The sequence below is a fragment of the Puma concolor genome, chromosome D1 (assembly GCF_028749965.1).
Source record: "Puma concolor isolate L17-30 chromosome D1, mPumCon1.1.hap2, whole genome shotgun sequence".
NCBI lineage: Eukaryota > Metazoa > Chordata > Mammalia > Carnivora > Felidae > Puma > Puma concolor.
In genome coordinates this window covers 57,772,474-57,796,695 of record NC_141676.1, presented here as the reverse complement: position 1 = coordinate 57,796,695, position 24,222 = coordinate 57,772,474, and the positions used below count along the sequence as shown (strand labels likewise).

The 24,222-nt window shown below is 39.4% G+C and overlaps 1 protein-coding gene and 1 long non-coding RNA gene across 5 annotated transcripts in view; one reads left to right on the top strand and one right to left on the bottom strand.

Moving 5' to 3' along the window:
* FAM168A (family with sequence similarity 168 member A) overlaps positions 1-24,222 on the top strand; it is a 206,907-nt gene that overhangs the window by 152,119 nt on the left and 30,566 nt on the right. The window lies entirely within an intron of this gene.
* Positions 1,369-11,599, bottom strand: LOC147576747 (uncharacterized). The gene is made up of 2 exons (XR_015241071.1): positions 10,765-11,599; positions 1,369-1,591 (listed from the first exon to the last, which is right to left on the bottom strand). It is a non-coding gene; the product is annotated as an uncharacterized LOC147576747 (long non-coding RNA).

The following is a 24,222-nucleotide window of genomic DNA, read 5'->3' as shown; positions in this document are numbered from 1 at the left end:
CATTGCAATGTTCACTTTATTGGAGTGGTCTGGAACTGAACCTGCAGTATCTCCAAGGTGTGCGTGTATATCACCAGCACCTGGCACAGTGACTTAGTGCAGAATAGACTTAGTGAATTTTGAAAGAAGGAAGGGAAGACGAGAAGAAAGAGAGAAGTTAGTAGCCCTCTGTCATGGCAAGGAGAGTCTGGGACAGGTAGCCAATGTGGAAGAGATAGTTCTTGCTTTGTAGGTGAATGAACTGAGGCCCAGAACATTTAATTTGGATCATCTATTGTGACTGGTCAACCCCTCTGTATGGACTAAATGGAATAGGGAGATTTTTCTACTTATGAGTTTTGTATAGATAGCACAGATCTTCAGAGGAAACAAACTTGGTTTATAGCAAATTTTCTTTTTTCAAACAATGATAGTTGAAGTCTGATGATTCCTTTGAGCTTCTTAGCAAGGAAGAGCTGTCCTCAAACCTCCTAATGTTAACTATGTAGTCAGCCTTGGACAGGCTCATTTTGGGTCTTGGCTTCTTTGGTAACAAAGCCACATTTGACTTTTAAAAACAAAAATTGGGGGCACCTGAGTGGCTCAATCGGTTGAGTGTCCAAGTTTGGCTCAGGTCATGATCTTGCGGTCTGTGAGTTCAAGCCCCGCTTTGGGCTCTGTGCTAACAGCTCAGAGCCTAGAGCCTGCTTCGGATTCTGTGTCTCCCTTTCTCTCTGCCCCTCCTCCGCTCATGCTCTGTCTCTCTCTCTCTCTCTCTCTCTGTCAAAAATAAATAAACATTCAAAAAAATTAAAAAAAAACAAAAATTGACTCACCAATGACAGATATCTTCTGAAGCTTGAAAAAACAGGGCCCACAAAACTCCTGATAATAATAAATAAGAGGTACAATACTTTACAACTTAGAAAACTTTTTACCATTTGTAATTTCATTGAGTCCTTACAACAGTACTATGGGTAGAAATTTTTATTTTTTATTTTTTTTAATGTTTATTTTTGAGAGAGAGAGAGAGAGAGAGAGAGAGAGAGACAGTGTGTGAGTGGGGGAGGAGCTGAGAGAGGGAGACAGAATCTGAAGCAGGCTCCAGGCTCTGAGCTGTCAAAACACCCAGGTGCCCCTAGAAATTTTTATTAAAACATCCATTTTATAGGTGAAGACTCAGGTTAATAAATATGTGCAACTTTATGCTGTTAGTAAATTGCAGCGATGCTCTTCCTATTCCACCAAGCTGTCAGGCAAAGCCTCTCTGGGTTTTGGAGAGAACACAAGAAGTGAGTGTGTCTGCCTCTGATACATAATGTGTGATGTCAACACAAAAAGCAGATGGATTAAATCTTGTCTGGGCAAGAATCATGCACTTTAAACTAATTTGCTGTTGGCTTATGACAGATTTACTTTCCTGGATCACAAAATGATTTCCCACTTCTGTAGAAAAGATCAACCTTTTCCCCCAAAGAAAGAAGTGTTGGTCGTGGTGTTGGATTATTATTTCCTTGCTCCTTCTTGGCTTCCTGTTTTCTGTAGTTGTTCATTTATTTCATGTCTTTCTAGACTGTCAGCTCTTTGAGCAGCAGTCCTGTACCTTCTGTGCCTAGAACAGAGCAGACAGTTAGTTACTCATTAAATATTCATTGGATTAAGTTATTTATCATTATGTTTATATTATAATGTTACTCTTGCTGTTGATAATTATTATAGTAATAATTACCATTAATGACTGTCAGTGCAGTGCCACGCACTTTACAGACATTGTCTCCAATTCTCATAATAACCGTACAAGGGAGAACTGTTATCCTTATACATATGAGGGAATAAGGTTCAGCTTATTAAGTAACTTGCTGAAGGTCATGTAGCTTTTAAGTGTCACCTTAAGCGAAATATAAGTAGACTTACATTTTTTTTTGCTTTATTGTGGCAAAATATACATAAAAATTACCATTTTAGCCATTTTTAAGTGTATAATTTATTGGTATTAAGTACTTTTACAGTGTTGTGTGACCATCTCCACTATTTCCAGACTTTTTCATCATCCCAAACAGAAACTCTGTGTCCATGAAATAATAATTCCCCATTCCCCCCTCCAACCCTTGGAAACCTCTAAATCTCTGTCTCTATGAATTTGCCTATTTGAAATATTTCACATAAATGGAATCATATAATATTTGTCCTTTTATTTGGTTTATTTCATTTAGCACAATGTTTTCAAGGTTCATCCATGTTGTAGCTTGTATCGAGATTTCATTCCTTTTTATCACTGAATAATATTCCATATAATGTATCTGTCACATTTTGTTTATCCATCTGTTTCTTTAAATCCTCTGGAATAAACTTCAGCCCAGGGAGGTTGGACAATGGCTGCAAGCCTCTGTCAGCCCCTCAGCCATCAAAGGCAAACTCGTAAACCCTGTATTTGGAGGACAAGGTCCTTCTTGCCCACCCTAGATGAAAAAACTGACACAAGGAGCTTAAATGACTTTTCCAAGGTCATAAAGGATTTCATTAGTTTTGCCAGGCTTTAAAGACCCTCCTCTGACCTCTATCTTATGCTGAATGAGGGGAAGACCTAGAATAAATAGTTTCTTTATTTTGGCTCACTTCCCTCATTCAAAAAAGTAGGAGGTTGCCTTAGGAGCTGTTAAAGGGAAAGATAAGCCAAGTGGGTGCCCCTTTCCCCTCCGGTAGAGATCTGTTCATGCCCATTTTATGTATTAGGCTTCTGGATGAGGTTTTGTTTGACAAAAAGGGTTCTGCTGCTACAGTAGGGAGCTAAATGAACTGCTCAAGATGAACTCTGACCTTCTAATTCTCTTATACACCCTGTTCTTCAAAGTGTGAGATTATCAGCTTTGTGAAGACAACACATACAGTGTGTCTTTTGTGTGTATTGCCCCTCTATTGACTCCCCACCTTAACCAGCACAGATTAAGAAGGGGAAAGACAGACATGTAAGTAGACAGTTACAGCACACTGAGATAAATGCTGTCGCAAAGGGATGTGCCATTGTGTTCCAAGAGTCTAACCTAATAAATAGATGTACAGATTGCTATGAAAACTTGGTGGGTATGTGGGAGGGGCCACAACTCTGGCAGAGGTTGTGTCAGGAAAGGCTTCTGAGAAGTCAGGCATGGAACTAGGTCTGGAAGCACGAAGAGAAGCCGAGTTCCAGGTCTGCTGCTAATGACTCAAGACGCTGGAGCAAGGCCTGCCCATCTCTCTTGCCTTGCCTTCCCTTCCCATCCAGGCTGAAGGGCTTAGATATGTTGTTTAGCAATTTGCCTTCCAGCTCTAACATTCTGGGCATTAATCTATAAATTTTTGTTAGTCTTCTTTCATTAAAACAACTGGCTAACTCATTCCCTTAAACTATTTCTTTTGCTTCTTGAACAAAATTTTCTGTGCCCCTTCTTGGAATCCCTGGTGTTGATGAAGATTTCAAAAACAGGGAAGATGCAGTCAGCTGAGAACCCTCTCCTATAGTGACTGTGCCTTCTATCATCTCAGGGCTTCTTGCCCCAGAGCTCCTGACCTTCTTGGGCAAGATCAGTAGGAAACCATGAAAGCCTTTTCATAAGTGTCCTCCTATGAAAGGTCGGATATAACCATAGTCACCACTAGGGCCCTTGTCCTGCTGATTAAGCTCATGCAATTTAATTTCATTTTCTATTAGTTACTTATGGTTCTTAGTCAATGAAAATATAATTTTGTGGCTGTGACTACAGCTGAAAATTGGTGAAATATCGATAAAGGACTTGAATTTTTGGCCGTGCTACGTAGATTCTCATTGGAATGATGACTTTTGCTTAATGTAGTGGGGAGAGTCTCTGCTAGAAGTCAGAGACCTGAGTTTGACCCCTGGTTCTGTCTCTAACTGAAAACTTAAACAAATCACTTTATTTTGGAGGACCTTAGTTTCCTCCTCTATAAAGTAAGAATAATAATACCTACCTTATCTATCACTTGTTTGTAAGACTTTAAGGAGATAATTGATCAGTAAGAGCTTTTTAAATGAGACAAAGCTAATTAGGAGTGAGCTGCTGGGTCCATGATTGTTCTTATCCTGGGGGTTAACTCCTTGGGCAGACTGAGGCCAGGGAGGCCTGGAGGTTGATGAGACTAGCTACTTTACTGGTGCTGAAATTCTTTTTTGAAGGGAACTCCCTGGCGTATGGGGGCAAAATTGGCCTGCTTCCTGGGAGTTCTACTTCCCAAGGAATCACAGGGTTTCTGGGGAGCAACTGGAAAAGTCCAGAGCTTGGAAAAAAGGGATACCTGGGTAGAGAGGACACCTTTATCTACCCTAGACACTACAGAGTAAGTTGGTTTCTCCTGTGGAAGGGTTAGTAATAACTAAAAGCTATCTATTATTACCAATAATGGTTGCTGTTTGTTGGTCATCCATTATTGGCCATGCACAGTATTTTAGAAACTTTCCTACCCAAGTGTACTTGACATCAGAGAACAAATTCATCTCTGAATCAGTGGGGGAATATAGCCCAGAGCGGATCTCCAAGGTTAAAAATTACTTGAAGCCCCTGCATTATCTTCAAACTGCATAAGAATTTTGTCTTAAGTCACCATTATATAGTCATAGTTGTTTTCTGTACAACAGATAATTTAAATTGTTTACCCTCTGGTATAATTACCTTACCAAGAAAGTACACTATATTTGCTCATTTACCCTTTAGTATATACTGTTGAGTACCCACAGGGGTTCCTGTGCCCAGTTTGAGAACTGTATCATCATTATTTTAGTTAACCTTTATTTTCCAAAGTTTTTATTGATCTAGACACAAGTTAAGGAAGATGGAAAGACTTGTCCCTATCACAGAGTAGTGGAGCCAGAATCAAGTCTAAGTTTGGATATTCCATTCTCTTAATCACTGAGTTACTTGTCTATATTATTTACTGCCTTAGAATTGTTTATATTTCTGGAACACTTATTCCTCTCATAGGCAATTACTGTGTCCTCAGTGCTTAACATAGTGCCTAATTCAAAGTAAACTCTTGGGGCACCTGGGTGACTCAGTTAAGTGTCCAGCTTTGGCCAGATCATGATCTCGCAGTAGGCAGGTTCGAGCCCTGCGTCAAGCTCTGTGCTAACAGCTCGGAGCCTGGTACCTGCTTTAAATTCTGTGTCTCCCTCTCTCTGCCCCCCCTGTCCCAAATCATGCTCTGTCTCTCTCTCTCTCAAAAATAAATAAATGTTTAAAAATTAAAAAAAAAAAAAGGACAAAGTAAACTGTTGATTGGTTGAATGATTAAATGGCAAATGATCAAGCCTCTAATAATGAAGCCTTTTCAGAGGTCCATAAGTATCTGGCAAATTGACCGCAGAGTTTAGAATAAATGTTTTTCTCTTAACTCTTCTCTAAACCAGTGATGCACAGTTAGCTCTAAGCCAGTACTTCCACACAGAAAATGATGGTATTTGTAGAGAACTCTGGATAAACAGACAAGGCCACGAGGGAGTTCCTGTGCCCTACTTCCTTCCCAGACACCCTATGTGCTTAAGGAATCAGTGTCTCAATTCACCTGTAACCCATTGACAGCTCCTGAGCTACCATGAATGGTATCTAAGAATTATCTGGTTTTTATTTGTCTTACCATTTCCCCAGTATACACTCATACACATCCTATCTGCTCCATCTTTGTACCTATCCATCCCTCATCATTGCTGTCATGAACACAGTTGTGTTGTGGAAAAAGGTTGAGAGTTTGGACCAAATTGTGGCTTTCCAAAGTCTCTGTGACCTCTGTGGCTTCTAAGTATAGTCCCAGGTGTAGGAATTTGTTAGAGATGAGAATTATTAGGCCCTACCCCAGACCTCTGGAATCAGAAACTCAGGAGGTAGTTCCCAGCAAGCTATTTTCACAAGCTCCCTAAATGATTCTGATGCTCCTATCTGCCATCTAGTAACTGTTCAATAAATGACATTCTCTTCTCTCCCAGTTCTTTGAGGTTATCTAGAAATCTTGCCATCATTAATTCCATAATTTCTCTGAGAAATGCCCTTTGAGTTCCAAAGAGCTTTAGAACAGAGATCATGTGTCGTCTGTGACAGGGGTGACTGGCCCCTTCTCAGACAGATTGGGAGGTGTATGAACAGGCAGTCTAAACCCCCTGGATATGGGAATAGAAACTACAGCTTCCAGCATGATAGCCAGCAATCGTATCTTTTTCCCTGCACATGTTAGGAAAACTAAATAATTGGCCCCTAAAATTGGCTTTAAAAGGACTCATGTTGGGTGAGGTCAAAAGTGTGATTACTTGAAAATTGCTCTGCTGGTGGGGAAGGTACTTGAATTTAAGTGTCTAAATCAGATTTTTGCTATTACTGCTCTCAGCAGGAAAAGAGGCAGAAAAATCAATAGTCCGTGGTTTTGTTTAAGCTACAAAACCACACTTCTTGCCTCCAAAGGTCTCTGGCTTCCAAAGATTTCGTCTTTCACTGTCACCACAGGTGCTGTCACGATTGTAAGTTTATGCTGAGTTCCTTGAACTCTGTCGTCTTATGTGTGCATGGTAGGCGGCCTGGAAGCTTTGTGGTACCATGAGATAGGTAGGTATGAGCATCCAAGACCTGGCTCCAGACCTTCCTTCCCTTTTCCCTCCTTAGGGTAGACCCTGAGCTGGGAGAATTGAATTCAGAAATGCAGACAAGAGGGCTGGACACAGTGTCCAAAGGGGTGGCCTCTTCCTGAGCAGCTACATTATGATTTTAGGTTACTGGCAATCCTTGAGTTTCCAGAGGAGCTTGGAACTTTGAAGAAAAATGCTGAATGACTGATATTATTTTAATCATTTCATCATTTGAGTACCCATTCCCTAAGAAGTCCAATGCTAAGTGTTTCTCATATAGCTTAATGTTTAAGGCTGCTTATTTTGAGTCTTAGCTCCATCATTTGATTACTTTATATCACTTATACAAACTATAAGTGCCTGAAGTATAAATACCTGAAGATGCTACTGGAAAACTTGACTATTTGTAGCTTAAACAAAGTATATTTTTCTTACATAAAAAAAAGTCTGGAGGTCAATGACTGATGGCATTGATTTATTAGGTCAGTGATTTCAGGGCCAGTATTCTGTGACTCTTTTGGCTTTCCTCTTTTTTTTTTTTTTTTTTAAGTTTATTTATTTATTTTGAGGGAGAGAGCAAACAGGGTAGGGGAAGAGAGAGAGAAGGAAGAGAGAGAATCCCAAGCAGGCTCCTCATTGTCAGCACAGTGACCAGTGCAGGCTCGAACCCACGAACTGTGAGATCATGACCCAAACTGAAACCAAGAGTGGGAGTTTTAGCACTTTTTTGCACCTGTTGGCTTTCCCCTTTTGATCTAAGATGGCTGCTACAGCTGTAAGTATCATGTCTGTGATTGAGGGAGGAAAAAGGGAGTATAGAGGAACATCAGTAATGTTTGTCCTTTTACTAAAAAAGCAAAGGCTTTCCCACAATTCTCTCAGGAGATTTCTGTGTAGATCTCGTTGGTCAGAATTGGGCCACATGGCTAATTCTAAGTTCTGGGAAGTCTGGAAAAATGAGTTTTTAGCTTTGCCAGCCTGAAGAGTCAAAGAGCAGAGGGGGCTGGGAATGAGCATTGGGTTAGCTCACCCACGGTCTACCACAGTGGCCTCAGCAAGTAAATGGCTTCCCTGGCTGGTTTCCTCATCTATAAAATATAGTAGTAGAACCTACCTTATGAAGGAGCTGTGAGGGTTAAATGACATCAGTGTAAAGTGCTTAGCATAATACTTGACACATAATTAGTAATAATATTGTTTTATTACTAATATTATTTCAGCTTCATAAAGTAATTGTTATTATCCCATTTTACATAAGAGGAGGCTGAAGGTCTGTGAGTGGAATAACGTGCCAGAATTCAGAGTCTGAAATGGCAAAACTGGTTTAGAGCCTATATCTGAATCTAAATTCCACACTTCCTTTTTCTGCACTGCGAGTTGAGTCAGCAGGGAAATGGAGGTTGTTTGATGAGTCTGCCTTGGCACACCCAGGGCACTAGGCACACACTTGGTGAATAGAGTGTGAAGGCAACTGAAAAAAATAGATTTGGACAGTGAGAGCCCCAGCAGAAACCCCTGTCGGTGACATATAAGGACAAAGAGAACCACAACTTAGGGAGTTATCACAGGACTGATACTAGATCCACCAAATTGGGGGATGAGAATTTGAGAAAACCAATTTGGAAATATAATTTGATAAGAACTATAAGAAAAGCCAGTTGTGGGGGGTAGTCAGAAGGGGCCCCTACTCTAGCCTCAAGGGAGGAAGGTCAAGGCAGACTTTCTGGAGAATGAAATAAGGTGAAGGGCAAGGGAAGGACAATGAAGCATTGAAGACGTCCTGAACAGTGACCTAGAAGCAGAACAGTCAAATGGAGTATGCTAGAACAGCTTTGGGTTTGGTGTTGGTAAAGTGTAAAATGCCAGGCCAGAGTTGCCATGAGGGGAAATGGGACATCTAGATGGATAGAAGACTTGGAGGATTATTATGCCATGCTAAGAACTTTGCAACTTTATCCATAGCAATATCTTTATCCTTCTTTGGATATTTGTTTGGAACTTTTATTCTTGGCCACCAGAATGGTTTAGGCATGATGGATAGATTGGCATTTTCAAAAGATCTCTCTGGATATGTGCAGAGAATGGATTAGAGGGAGAGAAAATGGAGGTTAGAACACACGTTAGGAGCTCTTTAAAGAGGTCAGTCGAGGGGGCGCCTGGGTGGCGCCTGGGTGGCGCAGTCGGTTAAGCGTCCGACTTCAGCCAGGTCACGATCTCGCGGTCCGTGAGTTCGAGCCCCGCGTCGGGCTCTGGGCTGATGGCTCAGAGCCTGGAGCCTGTTTCCGATTCTGTGTCTCCCTCTCTCTGCCCCTCCCCCGTTCATGCTCTGTCTCTCTCTGTCCCAAAAATAAAATAAACGTTGAAAAAAAAAAAATTAAAAAAAAAAAAAAGAGGTCAGTCGAGAGACCTGAACTAAGGGTGGTATTTAGGATGGACAGGAAAAGACACTCTTGAGACATTTTTAGAGAAAACACTATCTGGCATACAGTAGACATTCAGCATTTGTGGAATATGAATTAATAATTTAGGACTTGATACTGGATTCAGGAAGTGAGGGAGAAGGAAGAATCAGGCTTCCTCTGACTTAGGTGACAGGTTGCATGGTTATGCCTTTCACTGAGTTCTCCGGAGTACCAGGGCTAGCATATGTCTGGGAGCTTTCCTTGTAATTTCTCAGGTAATTTCCTCATAACCCTTTGGGAATCCCCCTTTTTCCTAGTGCTGGGACTTCTAAACCCAATACGTGTTGGTAATGATGGGGCAAGATAATGCTATTCCCGTTCTACAGATTTGGAACCTGAGGTGCAGAGTAGTTAAGTAACTTGCCGAGGTACTCAGCTTACATCATGTTGCCTGTTAGAGCATATTGCCTTTATGTGAGACTCTTGAACTTCCCATTGTAATTTCAACTGATTATAGGCCATAATAAAATAAGCAATAAAATTCAGAAGATTAGATTGATCTAATTACTCAGCTGTTAAAATGAGGCCATGAGTTAATCATAATTCAATGCACCTTCTAATTCAATCCAATAGTGTACAATATCATTTGCATTATACAAAGAAAGGTCTACTGATGCCTCTTTAGTGTTAAAAGGAAGAAATAAAATAACTCATAAAAATAGAATCCACTATTCCTTTACCCTTATTCTTCTTTATTAGATAGATCTGGTGTCAGTCTTGTCACTTGCATAACTGTGAACCTCAGTTTTCTTATCTGTAAAATAGGGGAGATTTTCATTTAACAGTAGCTGTTATTTTGCAGACACAGAAATGGAGATTCAGAATTTGATAAGGATTATAAGGGTCTTACCCGGGTCACACAGTACTTTAGTGGCAGCTCTAAACAAAAAATATGTTGAAATGGAAACATTTTGGGGGGAATCTTTGAAGACATGTTCCATATTTCAGCTTATTTGAAAACCCACTCCTGGTGTGCATGTCATACCATCTTCTACCTTCTTCCTTTAGGACCTCACTCGTGAGCTCATAAGTCTCTAGGAACATCAGTCTTAAATTTGTAGAGCCCAAAAAGAGTTGTTAGGACATTTTTACATAAAGCTGGAAAACATAAGTATCTGAATTCTAGTCCTGGCTCTGCCTGAAGGATGAGTAGCAGTTATTTGGAACAGATGAAATATCTAACCAATAGGAGATTAATGGAACCTACCTAAGTGTCCATTAATATAAACATTTTGTGGTTTCTGTTGTTATTTTTCTTTATTTCCAAAACAATGTGCTCATTTTAGAAAACTCAGGAAATACTGAATATGAGAAAAAAAAATCCATAGTTCATCTGACCCAGAGACCATCACTGTTAACACTTTGGTATATCTTTTTTTTTCCTAGAACTTGTAAAATAAGCACACATACACATTATTTTTCAATAAAAATGAGATTATATGCTGTGCACTGTCCTGTAACACCTTAATTTATTTAAGGAAGTTTGAGTTGTTGGGTTATTTAGATTTGTCTCATAATGCCCTGTTGACAGACATTTAGGTTTCTTTAACTCTCACTATTAACCAGTAGCACAAAGCAGAAATAATAGACTGAAAATGAATGAGAAAAATGCAAAAATGTGGGGATACTTTCATTTATAAATTTTTTTAAAGAGACAAAAATGCTTTATAATGTATAAAAGATTGTAAGTATACATAAACACAACAGTACACAAAAAATTACCTATATTCAAAGCATAGTGACTGGTTCGATGTTTGCATAAAGAGCCACACTAACTAGGTAGGATCTTGCTTTTGTCCAGTTTGTGTTTGGCCAAGCAATGATAGGTTTAATCACCAGGAGTCATGTAAGGGGGAGGGAAAGGCAGGAGGTAAGGGACGTGATTGAGGATCTAGAAGATTTTCATTAAATAAGACCATTTAGGGAACTTTTAATGAAAGGGATGGGGTGGGGACTAACATTTATTCGAGTACTTACTACTCTGTACCAAGTTTTATGCTAGGTATTTTGCATGCTAAGTCTTAATTTTCTACCCTGTAGTATATTATAGCCCTGTGTTCTTGAGGCTCAGGTAAAGAGACTTGCCTATGATTTCATGTCTGGTTAGTGGTACACTGGACTTTTGAATCCACGTTTGCCTGCCTTCAGAGCACCTGTTCTTCCTGCTGGACTGTGATGGCTCCCATAAGAGAGCCAGAGCAGGAGATTCTTTCTACCGATTCTCAGAAGGAATGAGTCCTTTCCAAAAAAAAAATTCCTATGGATCCTCTTACCTCCTTAGGCTGTCATCTCCTCTCTTTTCCTTTACTGTCAACATCTTTACTCACTTTTCAACACAGCCTGCTGTTCTGATGCCTTCATTAAATCTGCTGTATATAAAATAAAAAGGCAGATATTGCCATACTGGATTTAAAAAAAAAATCAGGATCCAACTGTATACCGTCTACAGGAGATACCACTTTAGATTCAAAGATACAAAAATGCTGAAAGTAAAAGAATGGAAAAAGATAATGTAATAGCAACCATAAGAAAGCTAAAATGGTTATACTAATATCAGACAGAATAGACTTTTTTTTTTTTTAATTTTTTTTCCAATGTTTTTATTTATTTTTGGGACAGAGAGAGACAGAGCATGAACGGGGGAGGGGCAGAGAGAGAGGGAGACACAGAATCGGAAACAGGCTCCAGGCTCCGAGCCATCAGCCCAGAGCCTGACGCGGGGCTCGAACTCACGGACCGCGAGATCGGGACCTGGCTGAAGTCGGACGCTTAACCGACTGCGCCACCCAAGCGCCCCATCAGAATAGACTTTAAAACAAACCCCCCAAAAAATGTTACTGGAGATAAAAAGGGATATTTTATAATGATAAAGGGTCAATCCAGCCTGAAGATGTAATGGTTACATATGCACCTAACAATAGAGCCCCAAAATACACAAAACAGAAGGTAACAGAAATGAGGAGCAAAAGAGATAATTCAGCTGTTATAGTTGGAAACTTCAGTACCTCACTTTCTTTGACCTCACTTTCTTTGACCACTGCATCCTGCTGACTTCCAGTACCTCACTTTCAATAATAGATAGAACAACCAGACACAAGATCAACAAAGAAATGGAAAATTTGAACAACATTGTATACCAATCATATCTAACCAGTATCTGTAGGACAGTCCAACAGTAGAATATAATTCTTCTCAAGTACACGTGAAACATTCAGGATAGACCATATGCTGAGCCATAAAACAACTCTCAATACATTTAAAGTATTGAACTCATACAAAATATGTTCTCCAACCACAATGGAGTGAAACTAGACATTAAAAATAGAAGAAATTTAAGAAATTCACAATTATGTGAAAATTAACACACTCCTAAATAACAAGTGGGTCAAAGAAGAAATCATGAGGGAAATTAGAAAATACTTGGAATGAATTAAACACAGCACACCAGAATTTATGGGGTGTAGTTAAAGTGGTACTTAGAAGGAAATTTATAGCTGTAAATGCCTGCATTAAAAACAAATAATTCACCCTAACATATTGGGGGAAAAAAGAGCAAACTAAACCTAAAATAAGGGAAAGGAAGGAAATAATAAGGATTAGAGCAGAAATAAAAGAAATTTAAAAATAGAAAAACAAAGGTGTCTGGGTGGCTCCATTGGTTAAGTGTCGACTTCTGAGTTGGCTCAGGTCATGATCTCAGGATCATGAGATTGAGCTCCGTGTGTTGGGCTCTGCGCTGGGCAGATTCTCTCTCTCCCTCTTCTCCTCTCCTGCTCTCTTGCACATGCTGTCTCTCTCTTTCAAAAGAAAAGGACAGGAAAAGAGAAAAGGAAAGAGGGGAGGGAGGGAGGAAATAGAAAAAAAAATCAATAAACTGAAAGTTTATTGTTTTTCAGCAGATCAACAAAGTTGGCAAACTTTTATCTAGACTGATCAAGAACAAAAGGGAAAAGACTCAAATTATTAAAATCTGGAATGATACAGGAGACTTAACTCCTGACTTTACAAAAATAAGGATTATAAGGGAATACTATGGACAGTTGTATGCCAACAAATTAGATACCTAGGTGAAATGGACATATTACTAGAAATACACAAATTATCAATGCTGATTTATGAAGAAATAGAAAATCTGAATGGACTTAATAACAAGTAAGTGGAATTAGTAATAAAAAAAAAAAAATTCCCCCAGAGAAAAGCCCAGAACCAGATAGTTTCACTGGTGAGTTCTGACAAACATTTAAACAAGAATTAACACTAACTGTCCACAAACTCCTTCAAAAATAGAACACTTTCTAATTCCTGTGAGACTAGTTTGTGTTGTCTTGATACCAAAACCAGACAAAGACATCACAAAAAACTATAGAACCAGTATCCCATTTGAATATAAATGCAGAAGTCCTCAACAAATACTACCAAAATGAGTCCAATAAGTTATAGAAAGGATTATATTATACACTGTGACCAAGTGGGATTTATCCCAGGGGTGCAAGATCCATTCAGCATAGGAAAATCAATCAATCAGTGCAGTGCATCATATTAAAAGGTTAAATGACAAAACCCACATAATCTCAGTAGACACAGAAAAAGCATTTGCCAAACTCCAGTACCCTTTAATGATTAAAAAAACAAAACAAAACAAAGAAACAGCCCAACAAATTAGGAATAGAAGGGAACTTCCTCAGTCTGACAAAGGACATTTATGCAAAACCCATGGCTATTACTACACTTAGTTTTAAAAGACTGAATGCTTTTCTTCTGACACTGAGAATAAGACAAGGATGTGCAGTCTTACCCTTTCTATTGAACACTGTATTGGAGGATCTAACTAGGGCAATGGGGTAAGAAAATGAAATGAAAAGTAAAAGTATTTGTATTTGCAGATGATGCAATCTTGCATGTACAAAATTCTGAGGAACCCACAAACTGAACTAATAAATGAGTTCAGCAAGGTTATAGGATACAGGATCAATATATAAAAATCAATTGTATTTCTATAGTTATAATAAACAACCCAAAAATAAAATTAAGAAAACCATTCCATGTACAGCGTTATGAATTTATAGCAAATGAATTGAATAAAAGTACTTAGGGATAAATTTAACAAAAGAAGTGTAAAACTTATACTTTGAAAACTCTAACATGTTGAAAGAAATTAGGATCTAAATACATGGATAAACATCCCATGTTCATGGATTGAAAGACTTAATATTTTTTAAGATGGTAATAGTTCCTAAATTGATCTACAGATTCAAAATAAACGCTATCAAAATTCTAGCTGGTTTGTTTGCAGATTTTGACAAGGTGTTAATAAAATTCATGTGGAAATTCAAAGGACCCATATTAGCCAAAACAATCTTGAAAAAGAACAAAGTTGGAGGACCCACACTTCCCAATTTCAAAGCTTATTAGAAAGCTACAATAATAAATGTGGATTTATTGTGATTTTTGCCACAATGTGATTTTGGCATAGGGGTAGACATATGCATCAGTGGAATAGAATTGAGTAGCCAGAAGCCAGCTGTCACATTTATGGTCAATGTTCAACAAGCATACCAAAAACAATTCAATAGAGAAAGAATAATCATTTCAACAAATGGTGCTGGGACACTGTATATCCACATATGAAAGAATGAAGTACTTCACATGATACGCAAATATTAACTTAAAATGGATCCAAAGCCCTAAATATAAGAGCTAATACTATAAAACTTATGCAGGAGAGCTTGGAGGTAAGTCTTTGTGAGCTTAAGATTTGGCAGTGGTTTCTTAACTATGTAACACCAATAGCACAAACAGCCAAAAGAAAAAAAATAGACAAATTGGAATTCATCAAAAGTAAAAAGTTTTGGGGGCACCTGGGTGGCTCAGTCGGTTAGGCATCCAGCTCTTGATTTTGGCTCAGGTTATAATCTCATGGTTCATGAGAACGAGCCCTGCATCAGGCTCTGTGCTGACAGCGTGGAGCCTGCTTGGGATTCTCTCTCTCCCTCTCTCTCTGCTCCTGCCCCTCCCTTGCTTGTGTGCACTCTTCTCTCAAAATAAACATTTAAAAAATAAGTTAAAAAAAATAATAAAAGTAATTTTTTTTAAAAAGGGGAAAACTTTTGTGTTTCAAAGGACATTCAAGAAAGCAAAAAGACAGCCTACAGAATGGGGTAAAATATTTGCAGATCATCTGTCTGATAAGACATCTAGTTATAGATTGCACCTAGAATATATCAAGAACTCTTAACAACTCAATAATAAAAAGACAGCCCAATTAAGAAATATGCAAAGAACCTGAGTAGATAGTTCTTCAAAGAAGATATACAGATGGCTAATAAACACATGAAACAGTTCCTACATAATTATCAGGGAAATGCAAATCAAAACCACAATCAGATAGCACTTTACACCCCTAGGATGGCTGTAATCAAAAAGTCAGATAATAACAAGTGTTGACAAGGATGTGGAGAAAGTGAAAACTCATACTGCTGGTGGGAATGTAAAAAATGGTGTAGCCACTTTAGAAAACAGTCTTGTCAGTCCTCAGATGGGTTCCTGTCTCTGACTGTGCTTGTATTGTTCTTTTGGTTTTATTTTATTTGGATGTCATTTCTCTTATCTTTGCCTGCCAGAATCCTGCCACCTCACAAGACCCACCTCAAAAATCCAGTTTCCCAATTGCTAGGTTGTATATCTTTATCTGGTATTGCCAAATTGCCCTTCAGAATGCTTTTACTGATTCCCATGGTTTTAGATCCTTCCCAACACTTGCTATTGTGAGACTTTAAAATTTTTGTCACTCTGATAGGTGTGAAATGATATTTTATTCCATGTATTCACATTTTGCTGATTACTAGTATGATTGAACATCTTTTCCCTTTCTCCTCCTTTTCCCTAGTCATTTTGAGTGATTTCTTCTGTGAATACTGTGATTAGATGTTATTGGCTTATTTTCATTTCCTTGTTGATTAAATATGAGTTTTTTACTCTGGATACATTTGTTACAAATATCTTTTCTCTGTACTTGTTTTTTAACTTTGTTTAAATTTTAGTGAGTTAAATTTATCAACCTTTTGTGGTTTTTCCTTTTGATTTCATCTAAGAAATACTTTCTAATCCCAAGTTCAAACTATACTCTCCTATTTTCCCTAATAGTTTTAAGTGTTTTTGTTGTTGTTGTTGTTTTAATATTTAAGTTTTTGGTCTTTCTGGAATTGGAGAAGTATGAGATGGGGATCAAATTTTTTCTTCACATGGAAAAAGCAAGTATTCTATGTTTTACTGAATTTAAACAAGATCTTCCCTTTCCAGATCTCTTAAAACAGCATAATAGAATAAAAAAGTGAATTGACATGGGAGGAAAACGAATTTATGGACTAAATCATCAATTTGCAAAATTTCATCTTGCTCTTTTATTTCTTTTTAGAAAATAAATACAGGGAGGGTGGGAATCACTCACCAAACAATCTGTAAAGTATTGAGACCTCCCTTCATAGATGCCAAAAAAAAAAAAAAAAAAAAAAAAAAAAGGCAGCAACACACTCCTGGAGTGGAGATTGAGACAGAATAGGCCATCTGCTTTCCATTAAAATTTCTCCCATACCCCATGCTGACAGGGAGGGAGCTTTGGAGATACTGTTAGATTTGTAAAAGAATTTTAAAAAAAATTTTTTTTTTTTAACGTTTATTTATTTTTGAGACAGAGACAGAGCATGAACAGGGGAGGGACAGAGAGAGAGGAAGACACAGAATCAGAAGCAGGCTCCAGGCTCTGAGCCATCAGCCCAGAGCCCGATGCGGGGCTTGAACTCACGGACCGCGAGATCGTGACCCGAGCTGAAGTCGGACGCCCAACCGACTGAGCCACCCAGGCGCCCCGAGATTTGTAAAAGAATTTTTTTTCCCTTCAGAAACAGCACACACTTGGCCTTATGTACTTACCTAAGGAACAATTTTATTATTAGTTTTAACAATCTATTCTTTCTCTCTCTCTCTCTCTCTCTCTCTCTCTCTCTCTCTCTCTCTCTCTCTCTCCCCCACCCCCCCGCCTCTATATATATAATTTATTGTCAAATTGGTTTCCATACAACACCCAGTGCTCATCCCAACAGGTGCCCTCCTCAATGCCCATCACCCACTTTCCCCTCCCCCCCCCATCAACCCTCAGTTTGTTCTCAGTATTTAAGAGTCTCTTATGGTTTGCCTCCTTCCCTCTCTGTAACTTTTTTTCCCCCTTCCTCTCCCCCCTGGTCTTCTGTTAAGTTTCTCAGGATCCACCTGTGAGTGAAAACATATGGTATGTCTTTCTCTGCCTGACTTATTTCACTTAGCATAATACTCTCCAGTTCCATCCATGTTGCTGCAAATGGCCAGATTTCATTCTTTCTCATTGCCAAGTAGTATTCCATTGTATATATAAACCACATCAAAAAAAAAAACAAAAAACACATCTTTTTCCATTCATCAGTTGATGGACATTTAGGTTCTTTCCATAATTTGGCTATTTAACAACCTATTTTCTTATCTTTTTTCATTGATGATACTGCTTTTGCACTAAAGGCATGCCATGTTAAACCTGCTCTGGCTTTAGCAGCCTTCTTCTTCTAGGGCTCATCCAGGATGAATGACCCACACAGGTTACTGGCTTTTTACCTAGAGGGTAAGTCCTCCCTGGAGATGCAACACAGGTCAGAGCACAACTGATTACTGGATATTTCTCAGAGGGAGTTGCCTTGCCCTAAACTGGGAAGAACAGTGCCTTACTTACCACCCTTAAAATTCCATGGGGCTCACTAGTGGGAGTCTGGGTGGGTAGGCCTTGCCAGTGTTTAGGCTACCTCAAATTCAAGTCTGGTGGGCAGGTCCAGAGCTAGCCCTGTAGAACCGCTGTCTGTGTAGACTGACCTGCAGTCTCGCCAGGATAGCACTCTAAGCAGCCAGGCCTCCCAGCTAGGAAGAAAATCAGATTCAAGCTGTTTTCTGTTTCAGCCAAGAGATTCAAGAGCCCATTTGATTTATTTTCTTTCCTTCTGCCTATTAAAAGAAGCAACAAAAAGCCTATAAAACTTGCAGTTAGAATGTTTCCCATCTTGCTTTGTAGGCTTTTGCCTCACAGCAGGAAAAGTGAGGTTTTGCTCTAAGGATGGTATTTTGTAGGCTGTGTCTCCTAAACATCTTTGTTGTTGCCCATTTTCCTCTTTATCCCATCGCTACTGTTTTAGCTTTGCCTTTGGGCAATTGCAGTAACTTCCTATCTGGTCCTTCCCTCTGATCTCACCCACTCTGAACCTGTTTACAGTTGCTGCTGGAGTAGGCAAAACACAAATCTGAAACTCTTGGTTCAGAATCCTCCAGTGGATTCTTATTATTGAGTGATAAATTCTTTCCCTAAGCCTGGCATTCAGATCCCTTCACAATCTGTTCTCAGTCTACCTTCTTATCTTCATTTCTTGTTGCTTTTCCTTACACACTATAAACTCCAACTGTACTAAACCATTTGCCGTTTCCCTAGTGTGGCATACGTTTTCATGCCATCGTGCATGAAGGGAGTATCTATTTCTTTGTCCCCACTCTTTCACACCTCTGACAAACTGCTCCCACTCATTGTTCAAGGCTAATCAATGTTCCTTCTTCTAACAAGTCATTCCCAGCTTTCCCAGACCTGTTCTTCACTCCTTCCTCCGCATTCTGGTAACACTCCGACATTCTCTCATTATATGTCATATAGATTACCTGTAGATTAATATAAGTAGCTATATTATTTCCCTATTAAACTTTAAGTTCCTCTGTAAGGAACCTTACATCCTGTTAGCACAGAGTAAGCATTTGGTAGATATTAACTATGCTGATGGGTAATGATGAAGAAATCTGGATTTAAGTTACTTTCGGCCTTCACTGACTGCACATCACCAGCATCTTAATACGTCAATTATTTTTCAAAAATTTTTAATGTTTTATTTACTTTTGAGAGAGAGAGAGAGATGGAGTACAAGTTGGGGGGGGGGGGGCAGAGAGAGAGGGAAACCCAGAATCTGAAGCAAGCTCCAGGCTCTGAGCTGTCAGCTGTTCTCTCTCGTGAACTGTGAGATCATGACCTGAGCTGAAGTCAGATGTTTAACCAACTTAGCTACCTAAGTGCCCTTTTTTTTTTTTTTTTTTTTAAATCGGGGAAAACCCATCAGCAGAAGACTGAACAAGGCAAGAAGAAAGTTGAATTGCTTTAAGGGAAGGGGATTTGTAAATTGAAGTCTGGCCAAAGGTGGGCAATCAGGATGGAGAAAGGGTTGAAGGAATTGGATCTATTGGATTTAGACAAGAGAAGATTCAGGAAGAATATCTGATACCTTCAAATCTCTGGAAGATTGTCCTGGATCAGAAGGAACATACATATTCTTTGAGAACCAGGACCAGTAGCTTGGAAGCTTTTCAGGGTCAGATACCTTATAAGCCAGGTTGTTAGCCAGTGTGAAGAATTTCTTAACTTTCAGAGCTCTCCTGCAGGAACTTTGACTGCCTAAAGGGCTTCTGAGCATACCATCATTAGAAGAGTGTGCCAGCAGGGGCCATGTGGCCAGCTATGAGGACCATTATAAAGGATATTCTTGTACTGGGTGGCAAATTGGACTCAATCACCTCTAATACCTCTTCTAACTGTAATTCAGTGCCTGTGTGATGCTTTTCTTTAAAAAAAAAAAAAAATTTTTTTTTATATTTATTTTTGAGAGAGACAGCACAAGTGGGGGAAGGGCAGAGAGAGAGGGAGACAAAGAAACCGAAGCAGGTTCTAGGCTATGAGCTGTCAGCACAGAGCCCAGTGTGGGGCTCTAACCCACAAATCGTGAGATCATGACCTGAGCCAAAGTCTGGTGCTTAACTGACTGAGCCACCCAGGCACCCCTCTGATGCTTTTCAATAGCACCAGTATGACTTACATTAGTATGCTGAGTGGGAATAATAGCTGTTGTGTTGTGTTGTGTTTTGGGTAACTGAACCATCTTTGACCAAATTGAGTAATTTTTTGTTTTCCCACATTATGAAGCTAAAACTTGGGGGGGGGGGGGGCAGCCAAATCCCAAGGTTTGTGTTGAGTAGACTCATGTTTTGAGGAGAGGTAGGGAAGTTGGTAGAAATGGACTTTGTCTCACTCAGCAGGCCTGGATTCTGTCTCCACTCTGTTCACAAGCTATTTAAGGTAAGTCTAAGATATGTAAGATAAGTCTAAGTTTCAGTATCCTTATCTCTAAAATGGGATTGCTAAGGTATTTCATGGAGTTAGTGTGAAGATTAAATTAGATAAAGAAGGCCTGACATAATGCTCAGAACATAATACAGATTCAAAATTATATTCTTCCTTTTACCCTCTTTTTTATTTTGAGAGAATTAAATATTTTTTGTTTGGGTTTTGGTCACCAGGCCTTGAAGTGAAGCGGGTGGCAGTTTTTTTCTTTTTCATCTTGAGCTGCAGACCTAAAATGTCTTCATTGCATAAGTGTCCCCTGATCACAAAGACATAATCCTCTTTGTCTTCCTAAGCCAGGGAGTTAGTTTTCCACTAGCCTTTTGATACTCTTGCTTTCTTACTTCCTAAAGATCAAGTCATTTCAGAAATAGTCCTCTGATTTCTCTTAAAAGCAATTTCTAATTTCCATTTTAATCGAAAACTAGCTTTACATTTCTTCAGTCCTAATCCTAGTGACAACAAGAGGAAGGGATTAGATTATATTGACATCCATAAAGCAATTAAAATGTACACATCAGAATCCCAGGAAACCTGATCACTACTATAGCTTTTGGGATACAAAGGAGAAAAGCTGATTTTTTCCGTTTATTCTCTTTACTCCTGACCTTCAAAGAATTTAACTATAGAAGGGGCAGACTTCCTTCCAAGGACCAAATCATAGTTATTTGACAGGTGTGAAAAAGGCATTATTGCTTTCAGGATTCCCTTTCCAGTAATACCACTGACTTGCTGAAAAATCTTATCCAGAAAGACACTTCACCTCTCCAAGCCTCTGTTTCCTGTTCTACAAAATGGGGGAAATAGCATTAGTTTAGTTTTGTTTTAAGATTCTATTTTTAAGTAATCTCTACACCCAATGTGGGGTTTGAACTCACAACCCCAAGATCCAGAGTCATGTGCTCCACTGACTAAGCCAGCCAGGTGCCCCAACATTAGTGTTGTTTTGAGGCTCAAATGAAATCACAGGTGTAAAAAATATCTTTGTGTGAGCAGTGGGAGAAATGTACATGGTGTATTATTTGAACTCAATATCTTTACCCCTGATGAGCTTCCACAGATCCAGGTAGCTTTGGGGGACCAGGACCTGGAATGCATTCTGCTCCCTTGGGTCTTTGAGAGTCAAAGGGAATGTCTTTGGAGTGTGCCAGGAGACTTCCAGCAGGGAATAGCTGCATACCAGCAAGTGCTACTGTGGACTAAGCTTATATTCTAGTGGTGGGAGACAGATGGTCTCCCCTAAGCAAGTAAATATATAGTATGTCAGGCTAAGTGCTGTGAAGAAAAACAAAGCAGGATAAGAAGCATAGATAGTAATGAAAGTTGAGAATACTATTTTAGAAAGAATATAAAATCCTTTGAACAGAGTTCCAGAAGAGGGAATACAAAGAGTAAAAGGCTGAGATGGGAAAATGCTTGACACATTAAGAAGAGCAAGGAGGCCAATGTGGCTGGAGTAGATTAGCATGGGGGCAGATAGTTGGAGAGGAAGTTTAGAGAGGTGGCTGAGGCTCAAGTGGGTCATTAAAAGGATTTCTTTGTGATTGCCATGGGAAGCTAAAGAGAGGAGTGTCATGATCTGATTTAATGTTTTAACAGGATCACTCTGGCTGCTGTGGGAAATAGACTGCACAGAATCAAAGGTAGAAGCAGGGAGACCAATTATGAAGCTAGTGCAGTAATTTGGAAAGATGTATGTAGGCAATGAGAGAGAGTCAGATTCTGAATATATTCTGAAGGTGGAACTGAAAGGATTTGCTGATGTGGATAGGAGAGAAAGAATAGTATCAAGGATGAATCTAAGGTTTTTGGCCTGAGGAACTGGAAGAATGAGTTGTCATTTACTGGTGTAGAGAAAACTGCAGAGGAACAGGTTTAGAAGGGAATAGGAGGATAGAAAGTAAAAATTCCTTTTCAAGGAGAAGTTTGAAATAATAATAGCTGACTTTTTGAAGTCTTAACTATTTGCCTGGCTCCTAGTGCTTTGAGGTCTTAACTAATTTAAACTTAGGGCAACTTGTTAGGTAAGTAACAGTCCCATTTTACAGATGAAAACTCAAGCACAGAGGGGGTAAATAAGTGGCCCAAGATCACATAAATAGTTGTGTTGCTGGAATACATACCTAAGTCTGGGTCTAGCTCCAGAGACCAGGCTATCTGATAGCTTTGATAGTCTAGCAAACATCCAAATGGAGATGTTGAGTAGGCAGATAGATACTGTATGAGTCAGGAGTTGAGGAGAGAAGTCTGGTTTAACAGTACGAAACTCAGACATAGTGACAGATATAGCTGAAAAGGTAAGTTAGAGCCATCCACTATAAAGGGAGACATGGTTACAAGAAGATAAAATGATGAGCTCAAGCCCCCAAGACAACCTTTCCTCTCAGGTATGGTTACCCCATCAGTCCTGCTTCTTAGAGCCAAGGAAGGTACAAATCAAGCCACTTATGGATGCCCCAAAATGCTACCCTCCATGCTCTTGCCTGGAATGTCCTCCTTTCTCTTTCTTATCCACATCCAGGACACTTAGTGCCCTGCATAATCCCTGGCAGATAGTAGATACTAAAAAATATTGGTTAATGAAGGCCTCTTCTCTGCCCACTCTCAACCTTTATCATGGCACTTTTCAGGAGGCATTCTAACTATCCACTTATCCATCTTTATCCCTCATTAGTTGGTGACTCTCTCAAAGCCAGGGACCCTGCTGAATTTGTTTCTCTTGTTTATAAACCTATCTTAGCTCCAGAATACCGCCCCCCCTCCCCGCCATAATCTCTGCATTGAGTACCTATTTTCTGCCTTATCTGTGCCAGGCTTTAGAGGTGCCAGCACCATCATCAACAGAAGCAGCAAGATGAATAATATCGTTGGGAACAAGGAAACAAAACCAAACCAGGAAAGTTGTAGGGAGGAAGACTAGCTTACATTTGATGCCCTTTCTAGAGAAGGAAAGTTGATGGTGGGGAAGAGATTCTCTACTGGCCACAAAGACTATTCACCACCACCTTATGTTTGAGAAGCTCAGATGCTTCCTGTCCACCCTGAGGGAAGGGGAGGGGAGGAGTGGTGTGTTAATAGAGCGGGAACGAGGAACTGACCGAAAGCTATTGTATACAAGCAAATAAGAAGACATAGTTGTGTCTTCAGGGAGCTTACAGTTTGGGGAGGGTGAGCAGGACAGGAAATATAAACATACCGCTGATGTACAGTGTGATAAGTTCTGTAATTGGGGATACATGTGTCTTCAAATTTGTTCTGTTCTGAAGGGCAGAAGCTACCAATAGAGTTCAGTGAAGTATGAAAAGTCTCAGACCATCAGAGCAATCTCACAGTATAGTAGGGGTCTCAGGAAAGGAAAGAGTTTGCTATCTGTAGAGATGTAAGGGCTAGGTTGAATGATCCCATGAGTGTGTCATAGAGGAGGCCCTAGACCCAAATGTGAGGGTCGACCAAATGGCCTTTGAGTACATTCTAGCATCAGCAGTCCCTTTTCTTTCTCTCAGCCTGAGGATGTCATTTATAAAACAAAGAGGGTTGGAGGATCAAATAAAGTTCGTTCTATTCAGCCATCTTATATCTGTCAAACACAAGTGAATGAAAAATAATTCTACTTGGAAACATTGAAGGGAGATCCTATAATTTCCCCCCAAAGTAAAAGGCATCTGAAATGACAAAACAGGGGTATGATTACCCTTGGCCTCACAGTCCTCTCACGTGAAGCTGAATATAGATTTCAGCTAGGAGACTGGGTCACTTTGCTTCTCAGATTAAAGCCCTGACTTTCTTCTTGATAAGTAGCAGATCTCCATGATGCTAATTAAGAGACAACAAGTTATGTACCTTGGTTCTGAAATTAGAAAATGATTGAGGGATAAAGTGAGATGAATTTTCTTTGGAGTTGGAAAAGATTTAGGGAAAGGCATACTAACAAAGATACATTATTAAAGTGCAATATT